This window comes from Oryctolagus cuniculus, chromosome 10 (assembly GCF_964237555.1).
Source record: "Oryctolagus cuniculus chromosome 10, mOryCun1.1, whole genome shotgun sequence".
Taxonomy (NCBI): Eukaryota; Metazoa; Chordata; class Mammalia; order Lagomorpha; family Leporidae; genus Oryctolagus; species Oryctolagus cuniculus.
The window spans coordinates 76,091,320-76,115,017 of NC_091441.1; the positions used below are offsets into that span (position 1 = coordinate 76,091,320).

At 47.8% G+C, this 23,698-nt stretch overlaps 1 long non-coding RNA gene across 1 annotated transcript in view; it reads right to left on the reverse strand.

Moving 5' to 3' along the window:
• LOC127492318 (uncharacterized) overlaps positions 1-23,698 on the reverse strand; it is a 34,982-nt gene that overhangs the window by 8,370 nt on the left and 2,914 nt on the right. The window contains exons 2-3 of the long non-coding RNA XR_011379477.1: positions 23,169-23,315; positions 22,060-22,120 (exon numbers count right to left, since the gene is read on the reverse strand). This is a non-coding gene — a long non-coding RNA (uncharacterized lncRNA). The remainder of the gene's footprint in view (positions 1-22,059; positions 22,121-23,168; positions 23,316-23,698) is intronic.

The window sequence follows — 23,698 nt, forward strand, 5'->3', positions numbered from 1 at the left end:
AGGCTTCCTGTCTTCCATCATCATTCCTGAGAAGGAACTTGGGGCTGCAGAACAGTGTTTCTCTCCCAGGGCATTGAAGGTAGATTCCCAGGGCTCTATGAGTGCTCCACAAACACTTTATTTTAATAATCTACCTTGATCTCCATGAAATCTTTAAAAACATACCTAAGGGACTGAGTGCTACTATAGGGTACTCCTTTGCAATTGCATTTATGAACATATTGGCACCAGTGAACACAGCTTCAATTGATGCAGATTAATGGGGAAAAGAATAATGGTGAATTTCATTATTTTAAAGATTTATTTATTTATTTGAAAGGCAGCTTGTGAGAGAGAGAGAGAGAAAGAAAGAGAGAGAGAGAGAATCTTCCCTCCACTGGTCCACTCCCCAAATGCACACAACAGCTTAGCCAGGGCCAGGATAAAGCCAGGAGCACAGAACTCCATAACTCCATCCAGGTCTCCCACATGCATGGCAGGAACCCAAGTGTTTGGGTTTTCATCTGCTGCCTTCCCAGGTGCATTAGCAGAAAACTGGATCAGAAGCAAAGGAGCCAGAACTTGACTTGGCACTCCAATATGGGATGTAGGCATCCCAGACAGTGGCTTAACCCACAGTGCCACAACGCCTGTGCCACTGGTAGACTTTAGATGAAAGTTCTATTGCTGCAAAAAGAAACCAACAAAACCCTGCTGTATGCCCTAGGAGCAAAGATATTCTGGTAGCTCGTGCAGAGATGCAGACCAAGAGACTTGGGTCAGCCCCCAGTTTTGGTGCTCAAAAGCAACCCCCTCCAAGCAGCTGGGACCACCCGTGTGTTGGGAGCAGCAACTTAATTCCAGCAAAATAACTATACCCTTAGCTTTCAACCAATGTTATAAATTTGAATATCATGGGTTTTACTGTTACATTTCTACACCATTTTTAAATTTGTGTTGGTTTTATGGTTGTAAAGCAGAAGTAAGAGTTAATATCTAAAGCGAGATTTCTCAGATTCAGCACTACCGGTATTTTAAGGCTGGGTAATTCTCTATGATGGAGGACTGTCCCAGGCATTATGGGATTTTTAGCAGTATTCCGGCCTCTATTCACCAGATGCCAGGAGGATGCATCCCCAACCCACTCCCAGATGTAGAAAGCAACAGTGACACTGACCATTTCTCCTGGAGGCCACATAGTTCCTGATTTAAAACCACTCATTTGGAGTATGGCTCATGGTCTGGACAGGAGGCAGATGACAACCTCAGACCGGGCAATGAAGGAGAGTTTAATACAGGAACTATTTACAAAAGTGTAGGGAGAGTGTGGGGAAAGACCATCACTAAAGACCTGAAGGGGAAGATGCGGGAGAAGCATGTCGGGATGGGAGGAGGCAGAGGAGGAAAGAGGGGAGAGATGGTGAGAGGAGCACATATCCTGGAGGAGGATGTCTGGTCAGAGATGGAGACCTGCAGGTGAAAAAAATGCAGTGAAATGAGGAGCTGGGGTTGTAGCACAGTGGGTTAAGCTGCTGTCTGCAATACCGGCAGCCCATATCAGAGCACAGGTTCAAGTCCCAGATGCTCCACTTCTGATCCAGCTCCCCCGAACATGCCTGGGAAGGCAGAGGACGATGGCCCAAGTACTTGGGCCCTTGCCTGAATGGAGTTTCAGTTCCAGTTCTTCAGCCTTCGACTACATATGTAAGTCAAGGTCATGTGAATCCCAAGGTTTATGTTTAGCAAGGGAGAAAAAAAGCTTCTATTGCAAACTGGCCTAAGCCCATTTGGCCATTCAACTTTGGGGCAGAGGGGCAATATTGGCCACGCCCACCAATCTGAGGTAAGTAGGAGCTGTGTGCCTCTTCTCCCATGGCTCACAGCCTTATAACATGTAATAACAAACGCAGGGGCCCACACTGTGGCTTAACAGTTCAAGCCAGGTCACATCATCGGCATTTCCGGATCAGAGCAGCACCTCCACCTTCCAATCCAGTGCCCTGCTAATGTGTCTCGGGAAGTAGTGACGATAGGCCAAGTACTTGGGCTCCTGCCACCCACATGGGAGACCCCAATGGAGTTCCTGACTCCTGGCTTCAGTCTGGCTGGGGATGGACAATTCTCTCTCTCTCTCTCTCTCTCTCTCTCTCTCTGCTTCCCCCTCTCTCTGTCACTCTGCCTTTCAAATAAATAAATAAATCTTTTTAAAAATATATCAAAAAGGGCCGGCGCCATGGCTCACTTGGTTAATCCTCCACCTGTGGCACCAGCATCCCATATGGGTGCCGGGTTCTAGTCCCAGTTGCTCCTCTTCCAGTCCAGCTCTCTGCTGTGGCCCAGGAGGGCAGTGGAGGATGGCCCAGATGCTTGGGCCCCTGCACCCACATGGGAGACCAGGAAGAATCTCCTGGCTTCAGATCGGCACAGTGCCAGCAGTAGTGGCCATTTGGGGAGTGAAACAACGGAAGGAAGACCTTTCTCTCTGTCTGTCTCTCTCTCTCTCTCACTGTCTATAACTACACCTGTCAAAAAAAATCAAAAAAGGAAATATTGAACCAAATGTTTCCACTTATGTCATTATGTCTTAGAGTGGATGGGTTCTAAATAATCATGCGACCTATTCTGTAAGCCCAGGACATCTTATTGTCTATCCTTGGGTTCCCCAACAAGAAATTTCCTCATGAATTCCATTCACTTTCTGGTAAGTAAGTAGCACACACAGAGCCACAGAGCTAAGTGGCTTTGTGGACATGAGCATGTGCTGTCAGATTAGGTTTGCCAACTTTTTGTTTTTTGGTTTTTGTTTTTTTTTTTTTTTTTTGACAGGCAGAGTGGATAGTGAGAGAGAGAGACAGAGAGAAAGGTCTTCCTTTTGCCGTTGGTTCACCCTCCAGTGGCCACCACGGCTGGCGCCCTGCAGCCAGCGCACTGCGCTGATCCGAAGGCAGGAGCCAGGTGCTTATCTTGGTCTCCCATGGGGTGCAGGGCCCAAGCACTTGGGTCATCCTCCACTGCCTTCCTGGGCCACAGCAGAGAGCTGGCCTGGAAGAGAGGCAACTGGGAAAGAATCCGGCGCCCCAACCGGGACTAGAACCTGGGGTGCTGGCGCCGCTAGGTGGAGGATTAGCCTATTGAGCCGCAGCGCCGGCCTTGCCAACTTCTTGACCCAAGGGTGGGGAGGCCTGCAATGTCTTTCTTACTAACACAGCATCTTTTTTTATTATTTGACAGATAGAGTTATAGACAGTGAGAGAGAGAGAGACAGAGAGAAAAATCTTCCTTCCATTGGTTCACTCCCCAAATGGCCACTACTGCCAACGCTGCACCGATCTGAAGCCAGGAGCTTTTTTCTGGTCTCCCAAGCGGGTGCAGGAGCCCAAGTACTTGGGCCATCCTCCACTGCCCTCCCGGGCCACAGCAGAGAGCTGGACTGGAAGAGGAGCAACCGGGACTAGAACCCGGTGTCCATATGGGATGCTGGCGCCACAGGCTGAGGATTAACCAAGTGAGCCACAGCGCCAGCACCACTAACACAGCATCTTTAACATCACTTGCTCAGCCAGTGCAAAATTACTATTTCTAGACACGCCTGATGCAAATTTAAACTGGAGCTTTCACAGGATGATATTTGAAGGCACTGTCTAGCCACCTCTAGAAGGTAGATTCCTCAGGTATCTTTCAAGTACCAACTCATCTCCCTCAGAGTAAGGATTTCAGATGAGAACTGTGATGAATTAGAGATGGCTGGAAAAAAAGTTTTATGGTCCTTCCTTTGGGAGTCTAATCCCTCTTCCTATGGAACTGGGCCAGTGCATTAGAACTCTCCAGAGAAAGGGCAAATAGCAGATAGACAGTTATTGGTTAGTTAGATAGACAGATGATGGAAAGATAGAGATAGAGATAGAAATATAGCTCTGTAGACAGATATGACTACAGATAGATGATAAAGATTAACAGGTAGAGTTAAATACAGGAATTGTAGACAGATATGAATAGAGATAGATAAGCAGATGATATAGACTGATAGATGATAGATGGATAGATAGATGATTGATAGGGAGGTAGATAGATGATAGATGGGTAGATATTTTAAGGAACTGGTTCATTAAAAGGCTGGTAGATTCAGCACGTGCAGGTCAACAAATAGACTGGAGACTAGGGAAAGGTTCAAGTTCAAAGACAGTCGGCTGGCAGAATTCCCTCTTCCTCAGAGGAATACAGTCTCATTCTTGAGGCCTTCGACTGATCAGGTGAAGCCCAGTCACATTAGGGAGTGCTATCTGCTTTACTTGAGATCTAATTTAAATTTTCTTCTCATCTAAAAAAAAATACCTTCACAGAAACAACTCGAATATGCATGACAAATTAGCCATCACAGCCAGCGTTGGTGACGGGATGTGATGTTGAGTGACTCCCAAAGCTAAGTGGAAAGAAGCCTTGCCGCTTCAGCCGAGGTAGGTCTCTTGGAACATTCTTGAAAGTCTGGCTACTCTAGCTAGCCACGCTGTAAGGAAACCCCACACTAGCCATGTGGAGAAAGGGATGCCCTGCCGATTCCCAGATGTTCCGGCCACCCCAGATCAGGTGCCAGCTGCACGAGGAAAGGAGCCATCTTGGATGTCCAGCCCTAATGACTCTTCAGACACCTGCAGCCCTGGATGTCACCACATTGCCATCAAATGAAAGACTCAGAATCGCCCAGCTGAGCCAGTCCAGTCTCAGAGCCATGGGAGATAATCACATTTTGCTTCTAAGCCACTGAATTTTACGGTGGTTTGTTGTGCAGCGATAGGTAAACAGATTATGAATACTTGAAATGTCAACCAACAGCTCCTCGGGTATGTACGAAACTTCACAAGTATGCACACTGCCTGCACCAAAATATTTTAAGAAAATGACAGGCAATATAATTATCCCGCCACATTCTCTATTTCTGAATTTGAGTCCATGTGGCTCCTTAGATCTGTTCACAAGTTAAGGGTGTGAAAATGTGTGAAAGGATCAGCTAGGACCCCAAACCACCACTGGGGTCCCCATATCTTCTCCACCTACTGAGAAGTCTACAAGGCTCTGCCCATTAACACGGCTGTGCTCCTAGCAATGCAGCAGCGATGGGAGAATGTCCCTTCCCCTCCTCTATGTCACTCTGGCACAGAGACGGCCTCCAGTGTGCAGAGATGCACTGCCTCCCTTTTGCTGGTTTCTCTGCACTCTAAGAACATGAGCGCTGGGTGCCCAGAGACGACAGAGGCTAGACGCGACACCGCTGTCTGACAACAGAGCTTTCTGTGACAGGGTCAGGCTCCCGGTATGGGCTCCTCATTTCATCAGGATGCGTGGTCCCCCAGGAGCAGCCTCGGCCCCCATGCAAACCGACTCCCCATCACCCGCTCCGCAGCAGACACGGCCATGCTTTCTGAATCCCTCTGAGGCTCGCTCTGCAAGCCCAGCTCCCTGTAAATGAAACGGCAGGGAGTACTGACAACCTAACAGATTAGTCCGTGTAACCAGGTGACCCTGCAGTCAGAATTTAAATGTGTTTTTTTAGCAAGAAGCTGACAGCTCCTTCTCTGTAGAGCAGGGTTAGCAGCTCAGATGGCTCCGGGCGGCGGTGCTATCCAAACATTTAACAACTGCACCACCTGAGAACGGGGGAGGGGGCTCAGACCCCACCAGTGCCAGATACCAGCCTGCCCCAGGGACCAGCTAGAGGAGGGGCAGGGCCCGGCAGGTGGAGGCTGGGAAGAAGACAGGCTGTGCTTTGTGTGAAGGAAAAGCCGCTAGCCAGCTGCAGGCAATGGTGGGAATGGTCGCCTGGTGTTACCAGAACTACAAGGGGTTTTCTTAGAGAGGCTGAAATGGGATTTCTTTGTGAGAAACCCTGGTTTAAATGTTAGCAACTAGTCTTAATTTTTTAAAGTATCAGGGCCAGTATTGTGATGCCATAGGTTAAGCCCCAACTTGCATACCTGGCAGCCTTATCAGAGCACCAGTTCAAGGCCTGGCTGCTCTGTTTCCAATCCAGCTCCCTGATGATGCACCTGGGAAAAGCAGTGCATGATGACCCAAGTACTTGGGGCCCTGCCACCCGTGTGGGAGACTCAGATGCCTTCTGGCTCATGGCTTCAACCTGCCCATCCCCAGCCATTAGGGGAAGTGAATGGAAGTTATCTATTTGTCTCTCCTTCTCTCTCTGTTGCTCTACCATTTTAAAATATAATTTTTTTTTTCAAAAAACAGAGTTAGAGAGAGAAAGGGAGACATAAAGAGAGATCTTTAATCCAGTGGTCACTTCTCAGATGGCCACAATGGCCAGGGATGGGCCAAGCTGAAGCCAAGAGCCAGGAGCTTCTTCCAGATCTCCCACGTGGGTGGCACGGGCCCAAACACTTAGGCCATCTTCCACTGCTTTTCCTGGGGTACGAATAGGAAGCTGGATTGGAAGTAGAGCAGCCGGGACACACATTGGCCCCCATATGAGATGTCCATGTCACAGTCAGAGGTTTTATCTGCTATGCCACAATGCCAGACCCTATTGCTCTGCCTTTTTTTTTAAGATTTTATTTATTCATTTATTTATTTATTTGAGAGGTAGAGTTACAGACAGTGAGAGGGAGAGACAGAGAAAAAGGTCTTAGATCTGCTGGTTTACTCCCCAAATGGCTGCAACGGCCAGAGCTGAACCAATCCAAAGCCAGGAGCCAGGTGCCTCCTCCCGGTCTCCCATGTGAGTGCAGGGACTCAAGGACTTGAGCCATTTTCTAATGCTTTCCCAGGCCACAGTAGAGAGCTGGACTGGAAGAGGGACTGCTGGGACTTGAACCGGTGCCCACATGGAATGCTGGCACCGCAGGTGGAGGATCAACCCACTGTGCCACAGTGCCAGCCCCTGCTCTGCCTTTCAAATAGCCAAATAAATATTTTTTAAAAAAAAAATCCTCTAGTCCGGTGCAGAGAGCCCTTTGTTCCGGGAAATGGAGCATGGCCGGAAAGGGGGCCGCCCTCTCACCCGTCATGTACCCCACGTTCATGGGGAACCTGGGCTAAAACATTCATAGACACATGCTTCTGGGTTGGGGTTTCGTACGTAGCAGAGCAGCTCCCTTGCTGTGATCTACTGAAAGTCAGCCCTGGACACAAGGGTTTGTAAAACGAAGACAAAAGAAACAAAAAAGAAGAAAAAATCCTCTAATTCTCAGTTCCTTAATTAAAAAAAAAAAATCTTTGCAGGGTGTCATGTTTTGAATGTTTGTGTCCCCTTCCTAAAATTCATTTGCTGAAATTCTCGTCCCAGCCCACCCAGCTGACAGCATTAGAAGGTGGGGTTTGGGGGAGGAATCAGGTCATAAGAATGGAGTCCTGATGAATGGGATTAATGCCCTTATCAAAAAGCATGAAGGGCCAGTACTGTGGCATAGCAGGTAAAACCTCTGCCAATGACACCGGCATCCCATATGGGTGCTAGTTCATGTCCTGGTTGCTCCACTTCCAATCTAGCTCTCTGCTAGTGCACCTGGGAAAAGCAGAGGAAGATGGCCCAAGTGCTTGTGCTCCTGCACCCATGTGGGAGACCTGGAAGAAGCTCCTGGCTCCTGGCTTCAGATTGGCTCAGCTCTGGCTGTTGTGGCCATTTGGGGAGTGAACCAGCAGACAGAAGATCTCCCTGTCTCTTCCTCTCTCCCCCCATCCAACTCTCTAACTCTCTTGCAAATAAATAAATAAATCTTAAAAATATATATAAGGCCTGAAAAAAACACCCTCCTCCTGTTCCAAAAGTGATCTCAGAGCAAGAAGTCAGCCATCTGTCACCTGGAAGGGGGCCCTCACCTGAACCCAACCACAAGGGCTCCCTGACCTTAGACCTCTGGCTCTCAGGATGAGAGAAATACATCTCTGTTGTTCATAAGCCACCTAGGTCCTGGTATTTTGCTACAGCAGCCCAAATGGACCAAGACACAGGCCAAACCAAATGCAGACAAAAATACATAGAACCTTCACACCCCAGTTCTACACTGCAGCTCCAAAAGCACACCCAGGCAATCCCTTGGAGTCCACAGTGGTGGTTCTTTGTAGGGTCACTTAGGTAGTATCTTCATTACACAGTTAAGGCTGCTAGGCATTCATATCTGAAGGCTGAGTCTACTGATCCTTCACCTCTGGAATGAGAAATCAAATAAGCATCATGCCCTAGCAACTTCATGGTGAAAATATTGGGAGTTCCCCACTTCTATACCTCAAAAGTCAAAGGTGGAGAAACTCATCAGGAGAGCCTGGGGTGGGATAGGTGAGCTCTGCCAACAAAGCCCACCAAGGAAGCTTCCAGAAGATGGGAAGTGTCTGGGCCAGCATCTCATATTCTACCAAGAGCTGGTGCCTTCCACAGCATTTGGGCTTTGGGGTTGGGTCGTGATTCCTGGGAGCTCCAGGAATAGGAACACAGCATCTTGGGAAGGGAAGGGCCTGCACTGGTGAACAGCAACATCCACTGAACTGTGCAGTCATCCCCTTCAGCTCTGATTCCATTGGCTGCCAGAGCAGCAGCCGTGGGGGCTCACCAGAGTCTTCCCTTCTCTTGCAGCCTGGCTCTTGGAGGCCATCTTTCGGACTGAGCAAACCCACAAGCAGGCTTTCTTTGCTATTATGGGCATTATTATGTGCCACGGGCAGAGGATTATCCAAGTGAGCCCAGCGCCGGCCCCCACATCTTACTATTGTTATCGTTATTAGTGTTGTGAGCACCTTCATCTGTTTACCAGTTTTGGGGTCTTAGCATGGTCATGTGTTTTTTGGTTTTTTTTGGTGTTTTTTTGTTTGTTTGTTTGTTTTGACAGGCAGAGTGGACAGTGAGAGAGAGAGAGAGAGAGAGAGAAAGGTCTTCCTTCCATTGGTTCACCCTCCAATGGCCGCGCTGATCCGAAGCCAGAAGCCAGGAACCAGGTGCTTTTCCTGGTCTCCCATGGGGTGCAGGGCGCAAGCCTTTGGGCCATCCTCCACTGCACTCCCAGGCCAAAGCAGAGAACTGGCCTGGAAGAGGGGCAACCGGGACAGAATCCAGCACCCCGACCAGGACTAGAACCCGGCGTGCCAGTGCCGCAGGTGGAGGATTATCCTATTGAGCCGCAGCACCGGCCTGGTCGTGTGTTTTACTTTTCCCATGAAATATCTGCGGTCCTCCACTGCACACCACAATAAGGAATGGTGCAGCCAATCTTCAGTACCCATGGCTTGTGTGTTTGTGAGTTTAAGCATTTGCTAAAGTTTATTCATAAGCCCCAAATCAATCCTTGGAGTTTGCACAGTTGTCTTGCAGGCTTGCAGAGTGGTGAGCAATTTGAGTCACTCCATGTAGATGTTTCCAACTGAGGTGGAGCAAGTAGCTCCTGTCTTGTTGCTTCTGCTCTTCAACTAGCAGCAAATACCTTTCTCATGGCCTATCTGGAGCCATACATTTTTGTCATTTTTGTGTCTTGGTGATTCTGCTGTTGAAAGTGGCCCCAAATTGGGAGGCTGCATTTGATGCAGTGGTTGAGATACTGCTTGGGACACCTGCATTCCATATTTGAATGCCTGGGTTTGAGTCTTGACTCCTCGTCCAATTGCAGCTTCTGCTAATGTGCACCCTGGGAAGCAGCAGATTTCTCAAGCACCGGGATCCCTGTCACCCATGTGGGCAACCCGGATGGAGTTCCAGGTTCCTGGCTTTAGTGTAGCCCAGTCCCAGCTATTATGGGCATTTGGGGAGTGAATCAGCAGATGGAAGATCTGTCTCTCTGCCTTTCAATTAAATAATAAATAAACAGAAATTTAAATACTTAAGTTAGGGTCCCTAGTATGTGGTGTAGATGCCACCTGCAATGCTATCAGTCCTTATGGGCACCAGTTTGCGTCCTGGCTGCTCCACTTCTGATCCAGCTCCCTGCTAATGGCCTAGAGAAAGCAGCATATGATGGCCATTTGCAGTTGTCAAGCAATATAGGAGCAGGACTCACTACATATTTTTTGGGGATCAGTGCAAAATGAAAATGCAACATCCTTTGTTAAAAAAAAATTAGGGCCGGCGCCACGGCTCACTAGGCTAATCCTCTGCCTTGCCGCCAGCACACCGGGTTCTAGTCCCGGTCGGGGCTCCGGATTCTGTCCCGGTTGCCCCTCTTCCAGGCCAGCTCTCTGCTGTGGCCAGGGAGTGCAGTGGAGGATGGCCCAGGTGCTTGGGCCCTGCACCCTATGGGAGACCAGGAGAGGCACCTGGCTCCGCCATCGGATCAGCACGGTGCGCCGGCCGCAGCGCGATGGCCGCGGCAGCCATTGGAGGGTGAACCAGCGGCAAAGGAAGACCTTTCTCTCTGTCTCTCTCTCTCTCACTGTCCACTCTGCCTGTCAAAAAAAAAAAAAATTTTTTTTTTTAAATTAGAGTCTCAGGGCCGGCACCGTGGCGACTAGGTTAATCCTCTGCCTGCTGCACCGGCATCCCATATGGGCACCAGTTCTGGTCCCGATTGCTCTTCCAGTCCAGCTCTCTGCTGTGGCCCGGGAAGGCAGTGGAGGATGGCCAAAGTGCTTGGGCCCTGCACCTGCATGGGAGACTGGGAGGAGGCTCCTGGCTCCTGGCTTCGGATCGGTGCAGCGCGCTGGCCATAGCAGCCATTTAGGGGATGAACCAACGGAAGGAAGACCTTTCTCTCTGTCTCTGTCTCTGTCTCTCTCTCTCACTGTCTAACTCTTTCTGTCAAATACATTTTTAAAAAAATAGTAATATGTGATTACTTATACAGCACTTGCAGTGTAACTGGTGCTGTCCTAGCACTTTACATAATGTAACTCATGGAAGTGTCCTGGCGGCCAAGGTCGACAATTCACTTCCAAATGCTTCCACCTGTACAGTATGATGATAAACAGGCGCTAGTCAGTGCAAGCTTTAACTCTAAGGTCAATTTGTCACTCTCATTAAAAATCCACACTCAGGAGTGGTTAACTAATGTCATGTTAGAAGAGCTACACTCCAGAGCTGTCTATGACAAATTTCTCTGATCTGTATTTCCACACTGGAGGATGAGCTAATTAGCATATTGAATGTCAGAAACGAACTTGTATTGGTGAGGCGAGTGGCTCACTAAATGGTATCAAGAATATTTAAAAGACCTTTGGGCAGGTAACATTAAAATAAACTGGCTAGAGGCCAGTATTGTGGTGCAATGGGTTAAGCTGACGACTACGACATACACATTCCACGAGAGCCAGTTCAAGTCCTGACTGCTCCACTTCTGATCCAGCTCTCCGCTAACGCACCTAGGAAAGCAGCAGAGGGTGGCCCAAGCCCTTGGGCCCCTGCACCCATGTCAGAGACCCTGGTGGAGTTCCAGGCTCCTGGCTTTGGCCTGGCTCAGTCCCAGTCATTGAGGCTATTTGGGGAGTGAACCAATGGTTGTGTATTTGTCTCTCCCTCTCTCTCTATACCTCTGCCTTTCAAATAAATGTCTTTTTAAAAAAAAAAATGCATACTATGAAAAACCTATGCATGGATTTCAAAATTTAATATAAAATGAAAAGTAAACTGGCTAAATGATTTTTTGAATACCCCCCCTTCTTCAGTACGGTATAAAAATCTAGCCTGGGACCAGCACCCCTGGGGATGGCTCCAAATCTCTGTCACTAAGTGGTCCTGTGTCTGCCTGGCCACTGCTATAGGAGGATTTCTGGTTGCCTGGTGCCAACTGCAGGAGCATCTCAACTCAACTTTGCATGAAAGGTGCTAGCCAGAGCAGCTAAAAGTGACGGGGTGCTGAGAATGTCTCACACCTGCAGAAAAGCTGGGATGCACAGTTTCCCTTTGCTTGTGACTATTTGCTTAACAGATGTGCATATGTGTGGGGGACTTTCTACTGAGGCCATTTCGTTATATCAAGTGCCCGGGTACAGACTATGGGAAAGCAGCTAAGCCTCACTCCCTTCTAGCTTCTTCAGTGAGTCTGTCACCCACAGACGAGGGCACTGGGTCTTCAATTCACACAGCTATGGGGAGGGAGAGCCTGGATGTGCACCCAGGAGGTCTGACTACAGCTTCTGTGTTTTGAACCACATGCTATCCCACATCCCCATCTAACAATTGCACAGATTCGGTCCACTGTTGCTTTAACATCTTTTTAAAAGTTTTTTTAATGTATTTGAAAGGTAGAGTATCATAGAGAGGGGGGAAACAGAGGGAGAGCGAGAGAGAGAGAGAGAGAGAGAGATTGATTTCCGTTAGCTGGTTCATTCCCCAAATGCCTGCAACAACCAGGACTGGATCAAGCCAAAGTCAGGAGCCAGGAATTCCATCTGGGTCTCCCATGTGGGTGGCAGGAGCCCACGTACTGGGGTCATCATGTGCTGCCTCTCAGAGTGCACGTTAGCAGGGAGCTGGATCAGAAGCAGAGCAGCTGGGACTCAAACCAGCACTCCAATATAGGGTGCAGGCATCCAAGGTGGTGGTAACCTGCTGTACCACAACGCCTGCTCCCCCACAAAAAAACACATTTACAGGAAAGCAGGAGAAGGAGTCTTATATAAAACAGACAAAGACAGTGAACAAGACTAAATTATCAGGTACTCTAAGAGCACACAAGCCTTAGACTAGCATATATCCCCAAACTTAACACAACTGTTGAAGGTGCTGCAACAATTTTCTAAATCATTGCCACAGCATCTAAACATGCACATCACTTGGAAAATAGCATTGTAAAAGTACAGAAGCATGAAGAAACGGCCTCATTCAAACTTATAAATTATAGTGCTTTGTCACTGTCCCTTCAGCCACGGTTGCAAATCCCCCACATCCCTTTGCGAGTATAAAGGTCTTTCAAAATGTTCTTGGAAAAAATGGAATTAAAAGGTTAAGTTTATGGGGCCAATATCATGGCAAAGTGTGTTAAGTGTGTGACACCAGCATCCTGGATCAGAGCACCAGTTCAAATCCCAGCTGCTCTACTTCCAATCTAGTTCCCTGTTAATGTGCCTGGGAAAGCAGCAGAAGATTGCCCACGCACTTGTGGGAGACATGAATGGAGTTCCAGACTCCTGTCTTCAATCTGGCTCTGCCCTTGCTGTTGCAGCCATTCCCGGAGTGAGCCAGCAGACGAAGATCTCTTTCTCTCTGTATCTCCCTCTCTCTGTTTCTCTGCCTTTCAAAATAAATATTTTTTTAAAAAAATGTTTATTCTGGTGTAAAAATTTTGCAATCCACATACACAAGGGTCTTCAAAGCTCATGGAAATGCAAACTATGAAAAAATGATGCAAGAATTTCAAAAGGTTTTTGCACCCAGAAAAACTTTTCTTTGAATTCCAAGAATCTACTGATGTATCCTCATATAGGTCCTGATGACTCTTGACTTTCCTGATGAAACCCTGAGCTTTTGATCATGCTAAGATGAAACTTCCAGACAATATCTACATATAGATGTACATTTTAACTATTCACGTGACACTCTACTTATCTATAGAATAAATAAAAGGACAGGAATGGAAAATAAAATAATATATATTTAAATATGTAAATATGAGACCATGGCAATGCTGAAAGATGTAATGGTACAGTTGCATGCTTGTACCTAATGCACAGTCACAATACAGTATCTGCAGGGATGGGTCCCAGAACCAACCTGCAGTGCTCAAGTCCCTTTTACAAAATCCTTCAACATTTGCATTTAACTGTGCACATTCTCCTGCAGACTTTAAATCATCTACAGATTACCGCTAGATACCTAATGTAATGTAAATGCTTAGTAAACAGTTGTTACACTGTATCATTTAGGCAATAATGACAAGAAAAAATCTACACGTGTTCAGTATGGATGCAATTATTTTCCTGAATGTGGTCCATCTGTGGTCGGTTAGATCCACGGATGAAGAACCCACAGAGGCAGAGAGCCGCCTATCAGTGCTGAAAGAGCAGCCTGAGGGGGTGTGTGGTGTTGAGAAGCCACATGTGGGTGGATTCAGGAGTCAGGAAATTTTTGAAAATGCTAAACTCTTGGTACTTGCATGATTGGAGATTTCAGCATATACTCAAATTGTATTATTTTAAAAGGAGTCTGCGTCTAGATAATTACACAGATTTGTCTCCCATCTGCTTACCTGGCAATATATTTAAGAATCAGAATTTGGGGGCGAGTGTTAGGCACAGCCATGGAGACCCCACTTGGAGACCCCACTTGGGATGCCCACATCTCATTGCAGAGTGCCTGGGTGAGAGTTGTGGCTCCACTTCCAGCTGACGCACACCCAGGGAGGCAGCAGGTGAGGGCTCATGGACTAGTGTCTCTGCCACTGGACCTGGATGGAGTTCTCAGCTCCTGAGTTTGGTCTGGCCCAGTCCTAGCTGTTGCAGGTATTTGGGGAATAAATCAGTGGGTGGTGAATCTCTGTTTCTGTGTGTGTGTGTGTGTGTGTGTGTGTGTGCTCTTCAGATGAATGAATGAATAAATACATATTTTTAAAGCATTACAATTTGGAAGTAGAGCAGTTCGTCCCCACTGTCCCACACCTTGTCAAGCATCTCACACTCCTGGCCTCCACCCACTACACAGCAGAGAGCCCCAGTCATTGTGAGGCCCCCACCAGTTCCCAGAGCACTGCCCCAGTGAGGATGCTGCTCTGTAATTTTCCTCCAAATCTCATTTTTTTAAAAAAACAAAGATTTATTTATTTATTTGAAAGGCAGAATCCCAGAGAGAAAGAGACAGAGACAGAGACAGAGAGTCCTTCCACTGGTTCACCCGCAGATGACTGCAACAGCCACAGCTGGGCCAAGCCAAAGCCAGGAAGCAGGAGGTTCATCCAGGCCTCCCACATGAGTGCACGGGCCCAAGCACTTGGGCCATCCTTCACTGCTAGCGTAAGTAGAAGCAGAACAGTGAGCGAGAGAAATGTCTGATGCAGAGCAGGCTGTGACTGTGCTCCCAGGAGCTGAGCTTGCCGGCGGGGTGGGGGTGGGGGGGCTGCCTTTGAAGAGTCCATGATCCCTTCCTGCAAGCTTCCTGCAGGGTGTGTAGGTACAGAAAGGCCAGGATGTGGCTCTGGGTATCACCCTCGCTTCTCCAGTGCAGCTATCTGCACCTCCCCTGGTGCACAGCCCCAGAGCCCCATGCAAGCCCATTTTCTCAGACAAGCTGCAAGGAACGACTACAAACCAAGAGGGCTGGAGCCGGGGTAGGTCAGTGTTCCCCCAGCGGGAGGCAGTGGCTGAGAGAGCCCAGCAATGGGAAGGCTCCTTCTCCCTGCCCGCCGAGCAGCGGTGCCTGCTAGTCTGCAATGGAAGATGTGAGCCTGTCTGAAGCCACCCAGCTCTAACAAACCTGCATGTTCGGGCAGCTCAGAAAGCACTATTTTTCGCTCCAAGGCTGTGCTGAAACAACGCAGTGGACAGGCTCACTGGCCAGGAAGTGACCCAGGCGTATGGGGTCTTACTAAGGAGAGCACCCAGGGTTTGACCAAAAAGCCAAGCACAAGCACACGAGTCCTTCAGTAACAAGCGGCAATGATGACAGACTCCCAAATGTCACTGCCAGTCTGGGAGAAAATCCTCTGCTAACAAGGGGAAGATGACGGTGTCAACCTGTGGAAAGGACGGAACTGCAAATTACATTCTATTTCTGATGATGATTTTTTTTGGTCTAATTGACAAGGTTGGAGAGACTGCGCTTTCCTATTTTAAGCTCCAAGGCACACATGCCTTGGAGCTTAAAATTTGTGGTGCTGGTGATATATGATTAGAGCACACCTGAGCAGAAGACAGCACGACCTGGAGTTTGAAATAAAGGCTAGCTGAAAGGAGAAAGAACTTGTACTCACTGAAATGAAAAATAAAACCAGGGATAGGCATTTGCTCTGATGGTTAAGATGCTGGTTAAGATCTCACATTCTGCAGCACAGTGCTAGGTTCAAAACCACCTCCAGCTCCTGACTCCAGCTTCCTGCTAATGCAGACCTTGGGAGGCAGCAGTGATGGCTCAAGTCATTGGGTTCCTGCCATCCACACGGGAGACCTGGAATGAGTTCCCCGCTCTTTGCTTCAACCCTGGCTCAGCCCCAGCCATTGCAGCCAGTTGGGGAGTGAATCAATGGATGGGAGCATTCTCTCTCTCTCTCTCTCTCTCTCTCTCTCTCTCTCTCTCTCCCTTTCAGATCAGTGAAAATTTCAAATTATTTTTTTAAAAAGAAACCACCAGATGAACTTCCCATCGAACTGAACATAACCAGCCTTTTGTTCCTTCGGGAATTACTTACTGAAGCCGCACTACATTCCTGAGGGGTGGTTTGAAAGCACCCTCCTCCCTTACAGGGGTAGATTCTCATTGTCCTTCTCTCTGGTGTGCCCAAGACTCAGCAAGTCACTCTAACAGAGTGGCCCCAGTAGCTGTGGGGGGCTCCCAAGGCTGAGTCACTGAAGACATCGCCTCGTCTGCCTTCATCTCTCTTGGGCCACCTGCTGAGAGGTGGGGGCAGTTGGCCTCCATGTTGGGGGGACACTCAAGCAGCCTGTGGCGATCCCCTTTGGGGAAGAGCCCTCACCTCTGGGCACTTGCCAGCCAAGTGCCCAGTGACCTTGGCTGTGGATCCTCTAGGTCCCATCAAGCCATCCGACCACGGCAGCCCCCTGAGCAACCCTGAGCCAGGATGACCCAGACAAAGTGCTCCCAAATTCATCACCCACTAAAACTATGAGAATGACAAACGTGCATTGCTGTTCTAAACCACTAAGTCCTAGGCTAATTTGTTACACAATGATAGGAAACTTATCCAGTTTGTCATATGCAGTTTGGCAACACAGGAACCAAAAACAGGAGTCATTGCAATACAGGGGATTGAATCCAGAGCCTCCTGTGGATACTGAAAACCAGGGATGCTCCCTGGCTTCTGGCTGCAGTGTGCCAGCTGTGGTGGCCATTTAGGGGGTGAACCAATGGAAAAAGGAAGACCTTTCTCTCTGTCTCTCTCACTGTCCAACTCTGCCTGTCAAAAAAAAAAAAGAAAGAAAGAAAGAAAACCATGGATGCTCAAGTCTCTTGTACAAAACAGCATGGTGTTTGCTTCTAACCCATCCCCCCCCCATACACTTTACATCATCTCCAGATGACTCATAATATCAAACACAATGTAAATGCTATGTAAATAGTTGTTAGGTTCTGTTGTTTAAGGAGCAATGACAAGTAAAAAGATCTATATGTGTTCAGGACACCTGCCGTTATTTCCTGAATATTTCTATGCACAGTTGGTTGAAGCTGAACATACAGAGGGCTGATTATAATCCCTAAATATAGAAGCGCATTGTCTAGTGCAGTGATACAGTCTGGGCAAACCAACAATGACAGAAGTGCATCAGTCAGGATGAGCATGGTGTGCTGCAGTGACAAGCAACCGAATCACCACACAGCTCATGTCTTGTTCATGGTGTTCAATAGCATCCCCTGCCTTTTCCATGAGGGGTACATTCCAAGATGCCCAATGGAATCCCAAAACCACAGACAATGCTGAGCCCTGCATTGCTGTTATTTCATCCTATAAGCCCTGCAGCACTGCCACACAGTACCAGGGTTCATCTGTTCTCCATGCTGTATGCCCTGATGCCTCCTTTGTATCAGTCCTCTTGGACTCTCTGACCATTATGAAGTAAAACAGGAATTACCTGAACACAAGCGATTCAAAGCCCTGACAGTCAACCTGATAGCCCAGCTGGCTACCATGACTCACAGGCGTGTAGCGTATACAGCCTGGATACACTGAAGGAAGGATTATCCAGATCCCAGGTGGGATGTAGCAGGACAGCTGAGATTTCCTCATACTCCTGAGAACAGTGCCAGTTGGGAAGCTTCAATGTAGCATTTTCAGACCCCGGTCGACCACAGGTCACAGAAACAGAAGCCACAGATGAGGAAAACTATGGAAAGTGGATCAGCAGAGAACTTCACTCACTCCTGGATGAGGGGCCGCAGACCAGCTACCACCTGGCTTGCATCTGCTTGCCACAGCAGAAACAAAGAGAAATGGCAAATTGTAACTGCCTCTTCCACCCGGAAGTAACACAGGGTCAATTCTGCTCCAATTTGCTTGGCCAAAGCAATGCATTTGAAGTCCTGAAGAGTGAGGAAGAACAGTGAGCTTTGATCTCAACGTGCTCCCAGAGACGAGGATGTACAATGCTTGTGAGCATTCCCAGTGATGACCAGATGTGCTCTAGTGCTATGGGAGCACAAAGAAAGAGCCACTAACTCTCAGAGCAAAAAGGGTCAGAAATGGCTTTCAAGAGGAATAAATGCAAAGAAAGAAGGAGTTATTACTCAATCAAAAATGAAACAGCATTCTCAATAAGGGAAAAGTCAGTCTCTTCAATAAAGGGTGCTGGGAAAACCGGACATTCATATGCAGAAGACTGAAACTTGACACCTCACTCCTCACCTCTCGCCCTATACAAAAATCAACTCAAAGTGGATGAAAGAGCTAAGATCTGAAACTATGAAACTACTAGAAGAAAACATAGGGGAAACTCATCAAGACATTAACATAGGCTACAATTTTTTAGATAAGACCCCAAAAGCCCAGGTAACAAAAGCACAGACAAATGGGATTCAATCAAACTAAGAAGCTTCTGCACAGCAAAAGAAACAATCAACAGAGCAAAGAGACAACCAAGAGAACTGGAGAAAATATTTGCAAACTACGTATCTGACAAATTATTAACACTGAGAATATATGAAGAACTCAAAAACTCAACAACAGCAAGAAATGAACAATTCAGTTAAGAAATGGGCAAAATGGGGCCGGTGCTGAGGCGCAGTGGGTTAACGCCCTGGCCTTAAGTACTGGCATCCCATATGGGCACTGGTTCAAGACCCGGCTGTTCCATTTCCAATCCAGCTTTCTGCTGTGGCCTGGGAAAGCAGAAGATGGCCCAAGTTTTTGGGCCCCTGCACCCACGTGGGAGACCTGGAGGAAGCTCCTGGCTCCTGGCTTTGGATCGGCGCAGCTCCAGCCATTGCAGCCATCTGGGGAATGAACCATCGGATGGAGGACCTGTTTTTCTCTCTTTCTCTCTCTCTCTCTCTCTCTCTCTCTCAGCCTCTCCTCTTTCTGTGTAACTCTGACTTTCAATAAATAAATAAACCTTTTAAAAAAAAGAAAGTAAAAAGCTTAATCAATGACCAAATTTCTCTAAGAAAGAAAGAGAAAGAAAGAAAGAAAGAAAGAAAGAAAGAAAGAAAGAAAGAAAGAAAGAAAGAAAGAAAGAAAGAAAGAAAGAAAGAAAGAAAAGAAAGAAAGAAAGGAAGGAGGAAGGAAGGAAGGAAGGAAGGAAGGAAGGAAGGAAGGAAGGAAGGAAGGAAGAAATGGACAAAGTCACTTAATCAAGTGGTTAAGATGCAGTTAAGACACCAGCAACCCATGTCGGAGTGCCTGGACTGGAATCTCAGTCCCACTCCTGACAGCATCTTCCTGCTAATATGCACCCTTCAAGGCAACAGACGATGACTTAAGGACTTGCATCTTTGCCACCAGCATGGGAGATCCACATAGAGTTCCTGGCTCCTGGCCTCGGCCTGGCCCAACCCTGGCTGCTGTGAGCATTTAGGGAAGTTATCCAGTAGATGGAGATCTCTGTCTCTGCCTTTCTGCCTTTAGAATAAATAAAAATTACTTGATTTGTTGAAAATAACCAAGAGTGTTGGGCAAGAGACAGGCACACAGCAGAGAATCTGAATTCTGAATGGAGTCTGGGGCAGAGTCTGTTTGCCAGAGTGATCCAGGAAATTTCACTTTGCCAGACCACGAGAGAATAGCCTGAGTGAGGTCTTGGAAACCACAGTGTATGAAGATGCGCACTGCTTGAGAAGAAAGGGCCCTCCCAGACCCCCTGTTCTGTAACCTGTATGCTTCCCTAGCCCTGAATATAGAAGAGGCAGTTTCTCAGATGTGCGGGCGATCTGGCTGCGACCTCTGTCACCCCACTGATCGCCAGGGCTGATTTGGCTGATCCAGCTGGCTAGGCGGGCGTCCTCTTCCCCACTCCCCGCTCCATGTGCGTCCCTCCCACAGCTGCGTGCCCAGCTGAAGAGGACAAGCTTCCCCTCTAGAGGAGGACGGGTCTCTGTCAAGGGCATCTGAGCAGTTGCGCTCCCCTGCTAGAACCTCCAAACAAGCTCTCAAGAAGAGGCAGCTTCTTTAGGAAATAGTACCTTCCCACTGTCTCCTTTGCTTGTCGCTAATAAATAAAGCTTTCCTTTGAGCAGTTCCCACTTTGAAGCTGATTATTTGGTGACACCCCAAGCAAATGGACCTGAAGTGTCTGCTAACAAGAACTGAAAGACAGGGGCCAGCACTGTGGTGTAGCCTGCAGTGCCAGCATCCCATATAGGCACCAGTTCAAGTCCCAGCTGCTCCACTTCCGATCCATCTCTCTGCTATGGCCTGAGAAAGCAGCAGGAGATGGTACAAGTCCTTGGGCCCCTGCACCTGCATGGGAGACCCAGAAGAAGCTCCTGGCTTCTGGCTTTAGATTGGCACAGGTCCAGACATTGCAGCCAGCTGGGGAGTGAACCAGCAGATGGAAGACCTCTCTCTCTGCCTCTCCTTCTCTCTGTGTATAACTCTGACATTCAAATAAATAATAGAGCTTTTAAAAATAGAGCTGGAATACAGGAGCTGGTAGGCTCCAAGCACAAAAGATAAGGAAACAGAAAAAAGTAGTTGTCTGGTTTGATTGGTTTATGTTGTGTCTATGGGTTGAAATAGTGTACTATACCCCATAAATGTATACAAGTATCACATGTTAATCAAAAATAAAACAACATAATTTTTAAATACCCCTAACAATTACAGGAATTATGACCTTTCCAACTCTCATACTCATTTTAAAAGTTCCCAGAGCTTTGAAGAATATTGCTTCCTGTTGAGGACCACTGATTCATAGGATAATCTCTTTTTCTTTAAGACCTGTGACATATAATCAGATTTCTTTTAGAATTTATTTATTTGAAAGCCAGAGTTACAGAGAGAGAGGGAGAGGGAGAGACAGAGAGAGATCTTCCATCTGCTGATTCACTCCTGATGGGGTAAGCTGAAATCTGTGGCCTGGAGCTTCATCCAGGTCTCCTATGAGGGTGGCAGGGGCCCAAGCACTTGCGCCATCTTCTGCTGCTTTTGCTAGGCCATAGCAGAGAGCTGGGTCAGAAGTGGAGCAGCCAGGACTCGAATCAGCACCCATATGGCATGCTGGTGCTGCAGGCTGGGGCTTCAACCCACTGTGCCACCGCACTGGTCCCATCAGTTCCTTGACAACTTGATGACAAAGGGCAGGCCCTTAGTCCCATACATGCATGCTGGTGCTCTTATAAGCAGACCCCAGAGAACTCTCTACATGCAGCACTGAGGACCCAGCAAAAAGACGGCCGTCTCCAAGCCAGGATGAGGGCCCTCACCAGAAACCAAATCTGCTAACACCTGGATCACGGGTCTCAATCCCAGATGGGTGAGAAAATGTCATCTGTTTAAACCCACTCAGCCTGTAGTGTTTTATTATGGTATTCCTGGGAGGCTAGCATATCTGTCAGTCACCCTGGTTACACCCTGGTGTATTCAAAAAACCAGAGTATTAGGCAGCCTCAAGAGAAAACGGGGCTCAAAGAAGTAGAGCAGAATAGTGGTCACCCGAGCCTGGGAATGGGGGGTGGAGGGAGGATGGTCAACAGGTACAGGGTGCAGGTGGACAGGAGGAAAACTTTCCAGTGTTCTGTGGCACAGTAGGATAGCTGTGGGTGGCCACAATTAGTTGCATGTGTCAAAATAGCCAGCAGAGGGGATTCTGAATGTTCCCAAGACAAACAAATGATCCATGTCTGAGATGGTAGATATGCCAGTTACTCAGAACTGATCCTTACACATTGTACTCATGCATTGAATTCCACACTGTACCCAATAAGTATGCACAGTTACTCTATGCCAATTAAAGATAAAAATATATTTTTAAAGCAGGAGGAACAGGTGGCAGATTCACAGGCAGTGCCGTGGAAAGATGTACCCACAGTCTTGTGTGATAAAAACAGGCTATCAATACCTGCACAGCATGGTCCCATGGAGAAACACGTGCCATACGGGCTTCTGCAGACTGAACAGCTCTGGAGAGTGGTGGCAACGAGGAGACAAAAGGACAAAAGGGATGGAGGGTTTGATTTTTTTAAGTCACACATGACACTTTTAAGACAAAGCAGGGTTGTTGTTTTCGATAGTTAGTTAATTTATAAATACAGTCTGTACATTTAAAAAACAAAGCCTAGCCTTTAAGAAGCCCACATCCCGTATCAAAATACCTGGGTTGGATACCCAGCTCTGGCTCCTGATCAGTTTCCTGCCAGTGATTCTCAGAGGCAGCAGTGATGGCTCAAGTAGCTGGATCCCTGTCACCCATGTGGGAGACCGAGATTGAGTCCGCAGCTTCCACCGTTAACCCCAGCCCAGCCCTACCTCAGCTAGTGCAGGCATCTGGGGAGTGAACCAGTGGATGGGAGTTCTCTATCACTTTTGCAGATAAGTCATGCAAAAGGAAACTTTCACATCAGAAGATAACCCCATAGCATGAGAAAAACGGAGGGCGAGGCTTGCCAAGAAAAGGGGAAGGTGGGGCCAGCCCTGTGGTGTAGCGGGTAAAGCCACCGCCTTCAGTGCTGGCATCCCATATGGGCACAGGTTCGAGTCCCAGCTGCTCCACTTCTGATCCAGCTCTCTGCTACAGCCTGGGAAAGCAGTAGAAGATGGCCCAAGTCCTTGGGTCCCTGCACCTGCATGGGATGACCTGGAGGAAGCTCCTAGCTCCTAGCTTCAGATAGGCACAGCTCCAGCCATTGTGGCCGGTTGGGGAGTAAACCAGCAGATGGAAGATCTCTCTCTCTCTCTTGTTCTCTGTCTCTCTCTCTTTCTCTCTCTCTCCCTCTCCTCTCTCTGTGTAACACTGACTTTCAAATAAATAAATAAATCTTTAAAAAAAGGGGGGGGGGCAAGCACTTCAAAAGGACTAATGAGATTTTGTTTATTGCCTTGGTTCAAGCTTCACTCTTCAAAAAGAGCAGAAAAACACTACATCACACAGCACCAAGCACCAATATGTTTGTCATTAGTCAAAACTGCAGTGAAAAAAAATCAAAGAGAAAACCAAGAGTTGGGACGTACGTGTTGCTATGAGCATTTGCTGAGAGGAGGTGGTCTCTCAGACTGGGAGGTTCTGCCCAGCTTGGCTCCCAGCCTTTAGCTTGTGGGAGGATAACACCAGCCAAACATTCTTTCAAGTCCTTGAGATATATGTCTGTTGCTGTTTTCCTGCAAATATTTGCATGTTGATCTCACTCAATGCTCTCATTTTTCAAGTGCTATTTTAAGTACAGAAGCACCTAAACCCAAACAACCCCAGAAGACTTTCATGTGACTTCCAGGGCATCCACTTCTCCACCCTGACCCAGGTCTTTGAAATTCTAATTGGCAGGCAGAGTTAAAAAACAATGCACACCGCCTTTCCTCTGGTAGACAGACCTGCCCCCAGCCTGGTTTGTGGACAGCAAAGCAAAGCATCCTTCATCTCAAGCCAGAGAGACCACTTTGGCTCCTCCTTTATGCATGTGCCCAGCATGCACCATCCACAGTGCTACCTGGGAACCGAACTGCTCAAATTGTTCACTGTGATGGCTCCCACCGTCCCATGGTTC